The 15,175-nt window shown below is 44.6% G+C and overlaps 1 long non-coding RNA gene across 5 annotated transcripts in view; it reads right to left on the bottom strand.

Annotated features, from left to right (window-relative positions):
• LOC114289807 (uncharacterized) overlaps window positions 1–14,695 on the bottom strand; it is a 52,627-nt gene extending 37,932 nt beyond the window's left edge. For 3 of the 5 annotated variants that reach the window (XR_014350840.1, XR_014350838.1, XR_014350841.1), the window contains exons 1-2: window positions 14,290–14,695; window positions 12,406–12,513 (exon numbers count right to left, since the gene is read on the bottom strand). This is a non-coding gene — a long non-coding RNA (uncharacterized LOC114289807). The remainder of the gene's footprint in view (window positions 1–12,405; window positions 12,514–14,289) is intronic. The other 2 variants (XR_014350842.1, XR_014350839.1) reach the window with 2 other exon arrangements.
• Between the last annotated feature and the right edge of the window lie 480 nt (window positions 14,696–15,175).

Raw genomic sequence — 15,175 nt, 5'->3', positions numbered from 1 at the left:
CAATGTAAACACTTTTTTTAGATAAAAAGTCCGTTTCATTTCATTATCTTTTAAATTGTACAAGTTTTGGAAACAAAATCTGCCTGCGGCAGTACAAGGTAATCTATCTACCAACCAAAAAGAAAAGTACAAAAAAGAAAGAAAAGATAGCAAAAATCTGCATCTATGTCAAGCGCTCCAAGGGCCGTCAGTCCATCCTAGTCCTCTTCCTGGACGAGGGTCCAGGAGCATCATCAGCGTCGTCATCAGAGCCCGAGCTAGAACCGTCTCCGGTCTCCTCCTCCGATGACCCTCCCTCCGCCTCTGACTCCTCGTCGTCGTCATCGTCCGGGACTGGAGCTCGCGAGCTACTCCCGATGTGAGTACGCCCTCCCCTGGTACGGGGAAATATCCTGCCCTCCTCATCTCTCCTCCGAGCAGGGACAGAAGGTCTAGCTGGAGCACCTCCTGCCATGGGAATCTGGAAAGGAGGCTGAAAAGTTCACGAAAAGGGAAATGCATCAGTATGCCGTGAGCAGTTTATCAGTGCAGAATGCAGTGCGTGAGTACAGTGTATGAATGCCGTGAGCAGTTTATCAGTGTAGGGTACGGTGCAGAACGCAGTGTATGCAGTGTTCAGATACTGTGAGATCAGTGTATCATGTGTTGTGCCGTGCATCAGATTATGTAAAGCAGTGTATGAATGGTTTCAGGCCAGTGTCAGAAGGACATACCGGTATGCTGTAGACGGCTAGGAGGTCAAAAGTCCGCTGGAGCATCCCCATCATCGAGGCATTCATCGCCAACGACTGACGGGTGTACTCAGAAGAGGCCTGAAAAAGTATCAGATGCATCAATATTCTGTGGAATATCAAGTAAACTGAGGTGAATGACTGTACAAAAATGCAGTAATACGTACCGGAGGTAAGTCGGGGACATCAATGAACTCGTGACCAGCCGGTGGAGGGGCGAAGGGTATCTGATAGGTCGACCCACCCTGCCCCTGGAAAGTCAGTACAGCGGGCAGGGCAGGCCAGCCAACTCCCCGTCCTCCCTGCACTCCGCCCCTGCCACGGACTCGGGCCCTCCTCGCAGCCCCTACTCCAACTCCCGCTCCGGCCCCAGCCGCCGATGCCACAGGCCTAGCCCCCTCTGCTCGACGGCCGCTCAGGGGGCGCATCAGGTACGTCCGCACGTACTCCTGATAGTCTCCAGTGCCTCGGAAGCCGGCCTCCTCCCAACCGATAGAGTAATCATCCAGCTGCTCAGTGGTCAGCCCCTCAGTCTCCCTCATCTCTGCAGGAGGGTGAGCCGGGACTATCTGCTCAGGTAACCCGCGGGTCTGGCGTAGAAAACGCTCCCCCAGGTACCAAGCCCGACAGACCGGGCCCTCTAGCAAGATCCGGAAACGCGAGGTCTCCTCAGCACCAGGGAACCGACCCCGCATCGCCGACGGCAAGGAGGCCCATGGCCGCCATGTGATCTGAAAGTGACGGACAGTTTGTTATCTACTGTTATTGAAACATGCAGTGGGAAAGCGAAGCTAAATGAACTGAAAGTAAAGCATACCTCGGCCGGGGTGATGGTGTCAAAATATCGGCGGAAGAAGCCGAATATCTCCCGTGGTCGCCGGGTGCATCTCCCGTCGAAGCGACTCGAGAACGGGACAGCCGGAGGAGGCTCCGCGACTGGCACGAGGGCAAGCCTAGGAAAGTAGGCGTAAACCCACAACTGCAAAACGGATGTCAGTATGACTATCAGAAAAAGCAGAATATACAGAATAAAGCAGAAATGGCAGAGCCGTGTGTTGTGTAGTGTATTGTGTACAGTGTACAGTGTGAGCAATGTACAGTCAGTGTAAAGCAGAATGTATGTGTGTGCCGTGTGTACAGTATACAGCAAGTATAGAGCAGACCACAGTGTGTGCAGTGTACTGAGTACAGAAAGTACGAGACAGGAATGAAAAAGTGGAGAAGAAATGTACCTCCCAAGCCCGCCAGTAACCTCCAAGCAGCTGGCCGTTGCCACGAGAAGCCGAGCTCATATATCCGTACAGGGTGGCCAGAGCAGCGCCGCCCCAATCGTAGTGCAAGATATCCCGGACGTCCACCAGTGCGTTGAGAAGGCAGAGAGGCACGGTGTTCGCCCAGTCGGCGAAGATGGTAGTCCCGAACAGGAACATGAGGAAGCCGCGAGCATACCTCTCCTCGTCCTCTGGGGTCATCTGCACCTCCTCCAAAACGGGCTGAACCCTGAACTGTGTCTCGAACCAGGAGTACCGCACGAAGCCTGGACGAGCTAGTGGTGGGGCCTCCCCCAGTAAATGGACCTGAGCGGCGGTCCACTCATCCATGTCGGTGTCGAAGGGGATCGGATCACCCCCTACCCCGATGCCTGTGAGCATCGAGAAGTCATAAGGGGTCATCGTCATGTCCCCTGCAGCAGAGAAGTGGAAAGAATCGGTGGTGTCCCACCATCTCTCCGCCAGAGTGGCAAGGAGAGGCCTGCATGTGGACAACCTGGAGAGCCCTCGGCAGAAGGTGCCGAAGCCCGCCCGGTCCACGATGCGCTGGACCGCATCAGGGAGCTCATCATACCACTCCCGTGCACCAGTATTCCCATACCCGCGAATGGTATGGGAACCCTCCTGCAAACAGAAAATGACAATTGCAGGACAACATTCAAAATGCAGTTTTGAAAGGACAGATATAGCATGTATGCAAGTTTGTCAGTTTCAGGCAAATACCGGGTGCCGATGCGCTTACAGTGGAATACGTGTGCTGTGTCAACGTGTTTGGGTGTTTCATAACAGATATAGCATTGTGTGCAAATTTAACAGATTCAGACGAATACTGGGTGCCAGTGTGTATGCAGTGAAATACAGTGAGCGCAGTGTGTTTGAATGATTCAGGGCTAGTGCAGTGTGTGTGCATGTGTCAGTCTCAAGCAGATATCAGTTGTATGTATGTTTACAGTCAACTACGGTCTACGGCATATCAGATTTCAGCAGTTAGACAATACAACTAACTATGGCAGTTTTGTATCCTACATTGCAGAAAGTAAAACAGAAGATGAAAAGTTACCTCGGAAGTGCTGAAAGACAGATGGGAGGTAGGCTCGCGTAGTAGTAGCTCAGGCGCCGCGTACCTCTCAAAGCTCCGGAACTGACGCAGGCCGTCTGGGGGCAGAACGTGGATCGCCGGCCGGTAGGTCGCCGGGTCGAACGGGCGCTCGCTCAGTGGTAGGAGCTCGACCCCGGGATCCATCTCGTGGTCCGGAGGAGTCCCGCCACGTGGAATGTCGTCCGCCATGTAGAGAGTGATGTCAAAAATGGCCGGAAAAGGAAAACCGAGCCGGAATACGAAGAGTCAACCGGAAAGTCAACTCCCGAGAAGGTCGGAAATGGCCGGGAAGGCCGGAATGTGAAAGGGCACGGAAATGAAGAGGAAAGTGAGGGGAACAAACCCCGAAAAGGCGAGAACGCCAAACGAGGCACCGAAACGAGAATGTGATCGGTCGAAAACGTCCGAAACGCGAAGAGAAACGCGAATCCGACGACGAAACGGGCGTAGAACGCGAAGAAACGGAGAAACGGGGAAGAGAAAAAGCTCTAGAGAGAGAGAGAAAGGGATTTCGGCGTGGAGGAAATGAGGAAATAGGGCTTGAAGCCCTATTTTATAACACCCAAGGTGAAAAGTCAAAACTGCCCCGCATCAGCAACTGTTTGCCGGTCGGCAATGTTTTGTGCCGGCCGGCACTTTTTTTGTGCCGATGGAATTGTTTTTGTGCCGATGGCCAGCCGGTGGCCTCATATTTCAGCCGGTGGGGTTCCCACGGCCTTGTTTAGGCCATATGAGAAGTTCGTGGTCTTCATAGCTCAAGAAAGTGCAAGAAAGTGCATCTCCGGCATTCAACCGGCCTCCGTTTTGACCGCGGGCCGTGTCTCCAGTGCGTGGCACTCGAATTCATGCAAGGTGTATCCTTTTTGTATCCTTTTTTTAATTCAAAAGTTGCCCCATGTGTGTTGCACGAGTTCATCACACTACTTCGGTGCATTACATTGCGTTGTCATGCGCCACACATTTGCATTGTTATGCACGTGTTACATGCGTTGCAACACGCACCCCTTTGCATTATCGTGCACATTTCTCATGCATCATCATTGCATTTCCATTCCATGCATTGTCATGCATTCTGGAATACGTGCGTTGTTGCGCATTTAAGCCCATTTACATTCCGTATGGCATGCATGTCGCACTTAGCATTGCACTGTTTTGTGCATTTCAAACCTCGCGCTGTCTTGTGCATCGCACTGTTTTGTGCATTTCAAAGTTGTTCGCGCTGTTCTGCGCATCGCACTGTTTTGTGCATTTCAAACCGTCGCACTGTTTTGTGCATTTCAAATCATCGCACTGTTTTGTGCATTTCAAACCGTAGCACTGTTTTGTGCAATTCGAATCATCGCACTGTTTTGTGCATTTCAAATCGTCGCACTGTTTTGTGCATTTCAAACCGTCGCACTGTTTTGTGCATTTCAAATCATCGCACTGTTTTGTGCATTTCAAACCGTAGCACTGTTTTGTGCAATTCGAATCATCGCACTGTTTTGTGCATTTCAAACCGTAGCACTGTTTTGTGCATTTCAAACCTCGCGCTGTTCTGCGCATCGCACTGTTTTGTGCATTTCAAAATTGTTCGCGCTGTTCTGCGCATCGCACTGTTTTGTGCATTTCAAACCTCGCGCTGTTCTGCGCATCGCACTGTTTTGTGCATTTCAAATCTCGCGCTGTTCTGCGCATCGCACTGTTCTGTGCATTTCAAATTTCGCGCTATTTTGCGCATCTCATTGCATTTTGCATGCATTCCATCGCACTGTCCTGTGCACTCGTGTTGCCTAACGCATTGCGCTATTTTGCGCATCATACTGTCGTGCAATACCGCCGGTCTGGCGAGACCTTAAACACGCATGGTCTGGCGAGACCTTAAACACGTACGGTCTAGGAGACCTTAAATCCTTGGAAGGTGTAAGACCTTTAGTGTTCGCATTGCCGTGCACTTCTTGAGCCGCGTGTTGTCGCGCATTCCATGCAACATGCATTTCATACATCATTTGCATTTCAAAAACAAAAAAAAAAACAACAAAACATGCATTGTCATGCATACATTTTGCATTCCGGTCTAGGAGACCTTAAATCCTCTAAAGGTGCAATTGCTTTGGTGTTTGTCATGCCCGAACGACTTTCGGTGGTCTGGTAAAGCCACCTACCTATGTTTGCGATGAGTTCCTAGAAGACCAACTGGGACGGTGGAAACTAGAGTTCGAACGGCTTATGCCTAAGAACGCAAAGGTTCGAGAGTTCCGAGACTAAAGTCTGGTTTAAATACCTAGAGGTTTACCCTCGGCTTGAAATCTGTATGGAAGCCCCATAGGTTGAGGCAGCTTGTCTGCGCCTCAGTTCTGGATACTGAACCAACCTAGTATATCACCCTGTTGGTTAGATAGGGAAAGTTGCAATCATAGTCATTGCATCATAGTGCATTGTCATGCATTTCCATTGTAGCTTGCATGCATCCATTGCATTTTCCCCAGTAGGTCGCATTGCACTGCATTGTCATGCATGTTGTAAATATCCACTCAATCGCATATTTGTAGATATTGCATTGTAGATTGCATGCATTCATTGCATCATCTTCCGCCTATGGCTTGTGCCTTTCCAGGTTGAGCTTGGTCTGGTATGTGCCCTTACTTTTCATGTTAAAACACAGTTCTGCATGTGTATCGCGCCGATTCCACGCTGGTATGTTGGTTGAGGGTTGCAGCACCTTTTCTGTGTTACACATGGCCTGTATGCGTACATGCCTTTCCTAGGCAAGATTTGGTTTGGCCCGCGTGCCATATTCATGTATTACATTGTAGTGTAATTTTTGCATCTGGCATTAGGATCGTAGTCCTTTCTCCAGTGGGTCGTTTCCCCACTTATGTTGATTCCACCCAATACTTGTTCTTGCGTCTGTCTACAATACTCATAGTTCAGTTGACCGTTCTATGGTAGACAGACTTGTTATCTCCATCAATCTATTTGACATAGGTGTGGTTTCGAACCGTTCGTGATTGGATCACGATTCAAATGCTTTGCATGTAGCTTGCATTGTTTCAATTACATTGCATCTTCATTTGCATTATTTATACATTGTTTTGTATATATTGCATATCGTTTTGCATCCATTTTGCATTGTCATGCATGTTGCTAACCATATTGTGCCTGTTAAGTTTGTTTTCTTTGCAGGCACGATATTGTATGTACGGTTCATTTGAAGCTGGTGCAACCAGACGAGCCGCACAGGTATTGTATCTCCCGAGTGAGACGTATTGAGAATTCCATAATTCTCTTACATCCTTTCTGCATTGTAGTGTAGTTTGGTATGCTAGCTTAAAACTGTCGCATGTTTGCTTCATTACAGCTTTCTTTGCATGATCATAAGTTATGCTCGGCTTCGTGCATTGTCTTGCATTTTGCCCCTGCCTCTGGGCGCATACCTTGTTTGTCTTGCATGTTTGTCTAAGTCTTCGGCCTTGTCAAAAATGGGTCGTCTCTGGGCTTTGACATTCACTCCCGTCATTGTTATGACTTTCGAGTTCTGTCAAAGAGGGGCAACTGTAGACACCCCATTTTTGACCGTCCTCAAGACTTGGACGTCACTGTTTGAACACACGGTGATCTTCCATGTTTGTGTTCGTTTGGAGTTCCCGGAGGCCTCAGCTCGCGCGCCTTGCCTCAGGATCTCCGAACTTGACCGTTTAGTGTCTGGTTTTGCACCAAACACTTGCATCTTGCCCTTGAGAGGCAGGGTGGGGCTTGTAGACCATCCCCACCCACCACCGGCATTGGCTAGAGGCCACCGGCTGGTGTCTGCTGCCACCGGCAATATAGTTTGCCGGCCGGCACTTTTTGTTGCCGACCGGCACTCTTTTTGGCCAAGATGGCATTTTTGGCCGGCCGATTGCTGTTCATCTGCTTTTGCAGATATTTTTAGACAGCTGTCTTGCTATTGCATCCCTCCATACACGTGTACGGAGGGATCTCCCTCTTGCAAAGCTTGTCTTGTAAGCTTTACAAGAGACATATAGAGAGAAGCTCTCTCTAAGGCAAAAGGGGGGAGAGAAGGTTAGACTTAGGATATTTTGGAGAGCAAAACAGCCATTGTTGAGCTCTTGTTCTAGGGTTTGGGTGAGATACACATTCTATCTCTCTTTCCCTCTCATTTTGTTCACTAGGTGTTTTGTGTCTCACTATTGCACACAAACACCTAGTGTTTCACCTTCCTCTTGGAGCTGAGGTTCTAAAGGGTTTGTTTTGAGATTTTGGTGTTGGATTCAAGCCAAAGGAGGTCATTGGAGCATCATTTGTAAAGGGGTCTTCAAGGGTGAGATTCTAGTCCTTTTTTTCCCCATTTTTGCATTGATTTTATACCTATCTTAGAGCTGTTTTTGTGATTATTGTATAACATAAAAAAGTTCTTTTTTTAGGCCCTCTTTATTGTTTATTAAGAGTGTTTTGTTGTTTGAGGGTTGTTGACCACCCTTAGACCTCAAAAGGCCTCTTTTTGAGCCATTTTGTGCTAGCTCCGGGATTTTGGTGTTGAGGTCTCTTCACCACTGAAATCTTGAGGGATTTCAGTGGTGAAGATGATGCTTTGAAGTCCCAAGAAGGAGAGGGCCACCCCCTCTCCTTGTTGTCCTTGAAAAGGGCATATTTTGACCTCTTAAGGAAGCCTATGCTTGAGTGTGTGTTGAGCATGTTTGGTTTGTTTTTCATGCTTATATATCCATAATATAACATGATTTCAAGTTAGTTTTGGAACTCCATGCATGTTTAGCATAGTTGCCATGTAATGCCTTAATGTGCCTTAGGTTGTTAGCCTTTGTTGGAGCATGTTTTAGGCTTAGGCCTCGTTTGGGAACAGGCTAATTTAGTAACTTTTTGGCTATTTGGCTAAAAAAGTAAGTAAAAAAAACTTGTATGTTTGGGATGACTTTTTGGCTAATTACGAAAAGATGTGCAAAAAGTAGAGAGAAAAGAGAATCTTTGACTTTTTGGTATGGATTGTTGGCTTTTTGGCTAATTTAGTAACTTTTTGGCTAATTGGCTAAAATAGCCTCTTGCCAAACGAGGCCTTAGTCTTGTGAAGATTATGTGCTTATTTTGCCATGTTCTAGGTCTGTCCATAAGTATTTGGGTTGATTTTAGCATGCATTATATAGCTCCTTTGTATTTGGGCTTGTTGGCCTTGAGTATGTGCATGTGTAGCATGCCATCTTTGCATTGTTTTGGTGATTTGGGATCATTCTACATGCCATTTCAGTCTCATTTCCATGCTTGTTTGATTGCCTTGCATGCCTCTTTAATGCTTTGGAAGCTTGTGTAGCAATGCTCCAAGTTTCGTTGTTTATGCATGTCTTTGTTTTTTGAGTCACTTAGATGACATCTAAGTAGTCCTTTAGCTTTGTTTTAACATGCTAAACCTCTGATTTTGGTCCTTCTTTTCATGCCATGTTTGGTCATGTTAAGTGTAGTTCAATGCCTCATTGATTTGCTTTGAACACTTAGGCCATTTGGTGCATGCTTGGCTTGATTTGTTGCTTGGTTTGGCACCATGTATTAGCATGATTTCAAGGCTTATAATGCATGCTAATTGTTCATGTTTGTCCCTTTCAAGTGTGTTTGAATGTTGCTTGATTTGTGCTTAAGTGTTGGTCCTTATGTGCATGTGTGTGTGTATGCCATTTAGCCCTCACTCTTTAGCACTTATGGCCACTGTTTTAGGTCTATTTTCGAGCTGCCTAATTCATGTATAAGTCCATCTTTCCATTTATTTGCATTGCCATATGTATGCTTGTATGCTTGCATAAGTGCTTTGCCATGCCATGTTGCATCCTTAGCTTGTATGCCTAGGTTGCATTGCATCTTGCATGCATTCCTTGTCCCTTGACTTGGGTGATAGGGATTGGGAGTTTTGTTTGATTGGTTTGCATACATTTGAAATCAAAGTTGCATACTTGGTTCTTTGGGCCATCATGCATGGAAATGCGTGATTGGTGGTCCGAGAACCGAGGTACATGTCCCTTTGAGTCATCACAATGATAAGGGACGTGGTTGGTGCGTACATGCCTTGAATTGTGTTGCCATGCTTTGTTTTGCCCTCTGTTGCTGTGAGTTGCAGGTTCTGCAGGAATACTCTGCCGACCGGCAGTGTAATGTGCCGACCGGCACCATTTTCTCTGCCGACAGATTCAATTTTGTGCCGATGGCCATACCACACTGCCGGTGGCAATTTCAATCAGCCGGTGGTGATCCTCTCTGTCCAAGGGATCAGTCCTGAGGCTTTGACAGCCTCCAGAGGAGGAAAGGAAGGAAAACAGAAGCAGCCCATGCATGGTGGCGCGCTTCCCGAGGCGTTTTCCTGCTTTAATTAATTTATTTAATTTGTTAATTAAATTAGTTAATTTGTAATATTAATTAGCTTGCGTAGTTAATTAATTTGTAATATTTATTCGGTCCCTCCGAGTGAGGGTAAATCTGTAATAAGTGTGTGTGGGTGGTGTGTATGTCTTCCAACCCCACTTCTTTCTTCCCTTTTATTTACCTGCTTACGGTGGTAGATTAGGGCATGTTTAAATTCAGCATACCTTATGCTATGCATGCGTGCATTCATGCATTTTGTATTACATGCATTAAGCTCGGTACATCATGCTAATTGCATTCGTACTTCAAATCAAAAAATTGAATATGTGACAATTGTGCATTTTCACATAACATGTTTAGGATAGCCTAGCCTATTCTAGTAACATTTTGTATGCGATGCATTAGGCACTTCACATGGACTTGGATCATGCCTGTTTGCTAACAAGTTCTTTGTTTTGGCACGGAGTACTATGTAAGTGTTTCCGCTTTAGCATATCACATGAGTGTGAATATTGCCATGACAGCATGCTTAACATGTGGCTAGATGCTTATGTGTTAAACTATTTTGAACGCCTATGGGTGAAGGTTGGATTGTTTGAGTTGGAAAAACTCGTTGAAATCCGTATTTTAGCCTACTTGCGAGTAGCAAATTCCAAAGCATTTTCAAACCGAACGGATATGCAATGTTTATTTCCAAATTAGGCAATCTAGTCTATACTTGTTTGTTGTGCGCATAACATAGTAATTCTAGGCTAATAATTGGTTTTAGAACACGTAAAGTTTTCAAAAAAGGATATCACGGTTAGTAGAGGCCGGTCTTCGGACCGGGCGAAAGGGGGTGCTCATAGCTGACCTTCCCCGATCGTACCCAAGCTCCCGAGCCGAGACAACTCCGGTGATGACGGACATGTGGCCTTCGGCACCGAGTCAGGGTTTCCTAAATTCTCCCACAAAAAATATTTAGGTGGCGACTCTGTATCTGGCAAAGCAGTCCATGTTTGGCACTACTTTTTCAAAAATCTGTTTCTCAAAACGATTTGCCAGATTTGGACTCTTTGGTTCAGATTAAGAACCGCGACACAAATCGAGTCCGAACTGTAGCAGCGAGGCCCACGCGGGCGCCGTCTACAGGAGGCGTCATGGTAATTGAGTCCCTCAGCCTGTTTTCGACTGGAAGACCTCTTTTGTATTGCGCGATGGGGAGTTTTGTGGGGCAATCTCCTATCTGGTTGAAGGTCTCCCAATAACGACTGTTGTAGGATCTCAACGTCTCCTTGTCGCCCATGTCAATAGAGAGTAACTGATCAATCTCTACTGGTGTCTTGGTGTTCGTTCTGAACCTTGTCACGAACGTCTCCGCTAATTGCGCCCAGGAGGCTATGCTGTCTTCTGGTAGCCTTTCGAACCAGGTTAAACCTAGGTCGCCATGGCTAGATGGGAATAGGATGCACATCAAAGCCTCGTTCCGTCAGTATACTGCCATGACCTGACAAAAGTGGCTCAGGTGCATGTAAGGGTCTGTCTTCCCCTCGTAAGTCGTAAATTTAGGCTAGATGAAGCCTGAAGGTAATGGTGCGTTCTCAATCGCCGGAACGAACGACGAGCTATGTAGCTTTGCTAATGCTTTGTCTGTCGGTTCGTAAGCAAGACGTGGTATTGGCATTCCCACCTCGACGCTTCCATGCGTCCGAGGAGCCAACCGCTCAAGGGCTGAAACTCTGCGAGGGTCGCATGCCCTGGTATCCTCATTTCATCGTGCCCTTTCTTCAAGCACAGTCTGTAAGTCGAACAATCTAGGCAACTCCGTTTGCCTGGATGATGTCTGGTGCATACGTGAGGGCCGATAGGTGCTTCCCTCAGTGTAAGACCTCAATGTTCTCGTTCTCTCAGACCTGGAGTAACGAGTCCTGGAAGTCCTTGATTGAGTGTCGCCTGTTCTGAGGCTCCTACTCTCTGCTTGCGATGGCGTAGTATGCCTACCACAATATTCTGAATGGCGAGGGGGCATGTATTGTCATGCCTACCACGACCGAGCTAGTATTGTCATGCGGAAATGACAACTCAAACCGAGCTATGCCTTAGCTCATCCCTTCTTTTATCTGTTTTTACCTCGGTTGTGCCCATTGAGACCGAACTAACCTCGGCAAGCTTCCACCGCGCCAACCAGAACGAGGTCTATCAAGTCAAAGCACCATACCTCAGCTTCGAATACCCTGACCGAGCCAACTATCTCTACTCCGGCCGTGGTGACCGTGATTATTCTTGGACCGAGCTAACACATGCTAGGTCCCTTCCATACCTGGACCGAGCTAACACCTGGACTGTGGCCCACTTACTAAGCCCTTCTTATTATGGCCCATAGAACGACCCATTACCCAGCTCGGCCCGATTTACTCATAAATTGCCCTCTCAATGATGATACAAGAATACAAACTAAATAATTTATCAGAAAAGGCCAAAACAAATATCATTAATGTAAACTTACCTAATCATAAACAGCATCTTCTAGAAAATTTTAATGACTTAAACTAAGATTCTTTAAACATAATTTTAGAATACAACCATAGCAATTTCACTTCAATACAATTAGCTAAGTAAAAATCATGTGTACTTCCAACATAAAACTCTCATGAATGCAAAACATGTCATAGTTTTGAAATTTTTTATTTTAAGTTCCCCTTTAAGGTGTTATGAACTTAAAATTATATCCTGCAATAACTAGCAAAGAAACCAGTCAGGTCTAGGGTAACTCCATTGAAATTATGAAATTTTTTAAAGCTATAATAATTACGATTGCTAGGAAAGAGACATCGTCAAGTTGGAGAGACGGGGAGTCCATCTCATAAGCACCAGAACTCAAACTCAGACACAAGTAGCAAGAGTTAATCAGGTCAAGAACATCGTAAAAACCAAGGATTTAACAGAAAAGAAATAATACTATCAATTTAGCAATAGCACTTACATGCTTAAGCCCTCATGTAAATGGTTCACTTCATGTGATATGTGGCACTTCGGTGCATACACCGATTCCATCTCTAAGCTTTCTTCACCACTTTTTTCGCAATGCACCCTAAACTTTCATCACCACCAAGAAATAAATATCCAATCGAAACACTTGTTTGCCAGAATTTTCATAGCCATAAAAATAGAAACCCGAAAGATTTAAAGTGCTACTGTTCAACCATAAAGGCACAAAACAATAGTGTACAGTCTAGTCGAACACCAGACAAACAAATATTTAGATTGTAATTCAAACCCATAAAACCACTCTATCTGCTCTCCAGGGAAGATGAAAAGGAGAAAATAGTTTAAGCTCTCGCTATTAGCATTTAGCAGATGCCATATTCAATAGACTGTGACTTTTATTAGTTTCATTAATTGAAGTGAAAAAATGCAGTTTTTAAAATGTCATTTCCTTTTTGAAATATTTTGAGATTTTTAGTCCAGAACTTAATTGACAGATCTAATGGATGAAACTAATAGAGGAATTAGCACTAAAATAGAAATCTGGAAAGAACAAAAATGCATTTGGCAAGGAAAAATCAATTAGGGCACAAAAATTGCAATTTATAGGGCAAAGAGAGAGAAGAACTCCAGCTGCAAATTTGTTGAGCGAATTTTGGTGTCAGTTGAGCAAATTTTGTAATAACCTCTTCAATGTTGTTGAAAAAAAAAAACACATGATTTCAAGAAATGATAAATGGTGCACATAAATCCTAGTGAATTTTATTTAATTTGTCATGCCATCCATCAAATTTCATGAACATTTTTATATAGGCATAATTGGAGACTTGAAAATACCTGCGCTCTCTGCGGAATAATGTTGCCTTTCCAGTTAGAGAAAACATGAGAAGGACAATGTCAATGTCACATAATATGGATAATTCTTTAGCTTTCTTCAAGATTCCATTCCTTCTTTTCGAATAGGTCACTTGTCGATTACTAGTGCTCTCTAATCTCTTTATCTTTAACTTAACCCTCATCATATTGCAAACAAATGAGAAAGCCCAATAAAACACCAATGCCCCTGATGCATCTATGTTTGGCCCATCCTAACCTACTTCAATTCTCCAAGCCAAACACTTGTCTAACAATAAAATGAATTAATTCCAAGAAACTCCAAAATGACCATGAACACAAAGGGCTGAGATAAATTTTTTTATCAATAATAAAAATTGGTCAAAAACTATGAGACCTTAAAATGATTCAATTGTGTTGTAACTGTTAACCATTAATCTCTGTTTCCACAAGACCAGAACAGAACCTAATTCTAATTTTAATTTTTTTTCTTTTTTAAAATAATGATTGGAAACTCAAAACCAATTGAAAAGTGAGTGAATTTGGTGGTACCTAGAAAAAGAAATTATAGAAAAGAGCTAAATAAAGAATAAGCAGGTGAAGATTTCAAGTTTCGAACATATTCGAAACTGTGAAATCCCTAGAATGTATAACTCAGAACAAAAAGATTGATATCACGAAACAAAACTTTGAGAAAGGCCAAAAAAAGTAAAAACCCATATGAGGAAATGGGTTCAGAAGAGAAGAGGAAAATGGAGAGAGGAATTAGTAGAGAGAGAGAGAGGGAGAAGGGAAGGAGATGAGAGATTACGATTGGATGACGGGCTATGCGGTGATTAAGGCTAGAGAATCGGTGAGCTGTCAGAAATTTCACAAACTAACTCATACAAAATAGGGAGGGATCACAAAATCAATCAATTATATTAGGGGAAAACTATGGTATAAAGAAGAACGCTAACCCAACACAGCAAAAAACAAAAACAGTCATCAGCCGAGTTCAAAGGAGGAGAGAGAAACAACATAATCAACAACAGCGACTCGAAATTACCTTGCGAGTTCGAAGGAAGCAGCGTCGGTACAACAGCGACTGAATACAAATCTTATCCCTTGCGAGTTGTAAATTGAAATCCGTAGGATTGTAAGGGATGTAAGGGAACAAAGAGTGGGTCTTTCTAGGTAGTGTTTTTTGGTTCTGCTCAAGAAGAACAGAGAGTGAGAGAGAGATAGAGATTTTTTGGTTCTGTTCAAGATGAAGATGAAGACCTAGAAGAAGAAGCGGTGTCCAAAGAGAGATTGAAACCTTCCTTTGATTTCAGATTCACAGCTGAAAAGGAGATGAGATAAGCCTAGTAACCCTCAACAATTCATTCGACCTTCATCATCATCACAGAGAGAGAGATTGAAACCCTATGTTCCCTTTCTGTTTGGACGAATTAGAAAGCAAAAGAGTTATTTAGTAAAAACTCAAAATTTTAATATATTTTTGTTTGGTGATTGGCACTCAAATTTTTATTTTGGTGCCTATTTTTATTTTGGCCATACTATTCACGACAAAAATTGCATGTCGTGAAAAATAAAATACTTTTAACAGCTAGCATATGTGTGGCATGGAAAGTGTACATTTTAACGATTGACTTTTTGTGCGCCGTAAAAAGTGTAATAATTTTAACGGTTGGCTTTTTGTGTGCCGTGAAATGTTCAATATTTTTAACGGCTGGTGTACGGGGAGCAAATATTCCGGCAAGCCCGTACTCCTTTCTTCCGAGCTCCGTTTATGTCCGATCACCTACGAGCAAATAACGGTGAGCTACCCGGCGGTGAGTGACCGGAAAAACCCTCCGACGATCAAGTTAGCACACACCTTAGGATAGAGAGAGAGAGAGGAGTGTTTGAGTATAAGAATTTCCTTACCAAGTGTTCCTCTGTCCAGCATA

The sequence above is a fragment of the Camellia sinensis genome, chromosome 14 (assembly GCF_055761805.1).
Source record: "Camellia sinensis isolate YWXY chromosome 14, ASM5576180v1, whole genome shotgun sequence".
Lineage (NCBI taxonomy): Eukaryota > Viridiplantae > Streptophyta > Magnoliopsida > Ericales > Theaceae > Camellia > Camellia sinensis.
This window is presented reverse-complemented; position numbering and strand designations above follow the sequence as displayed.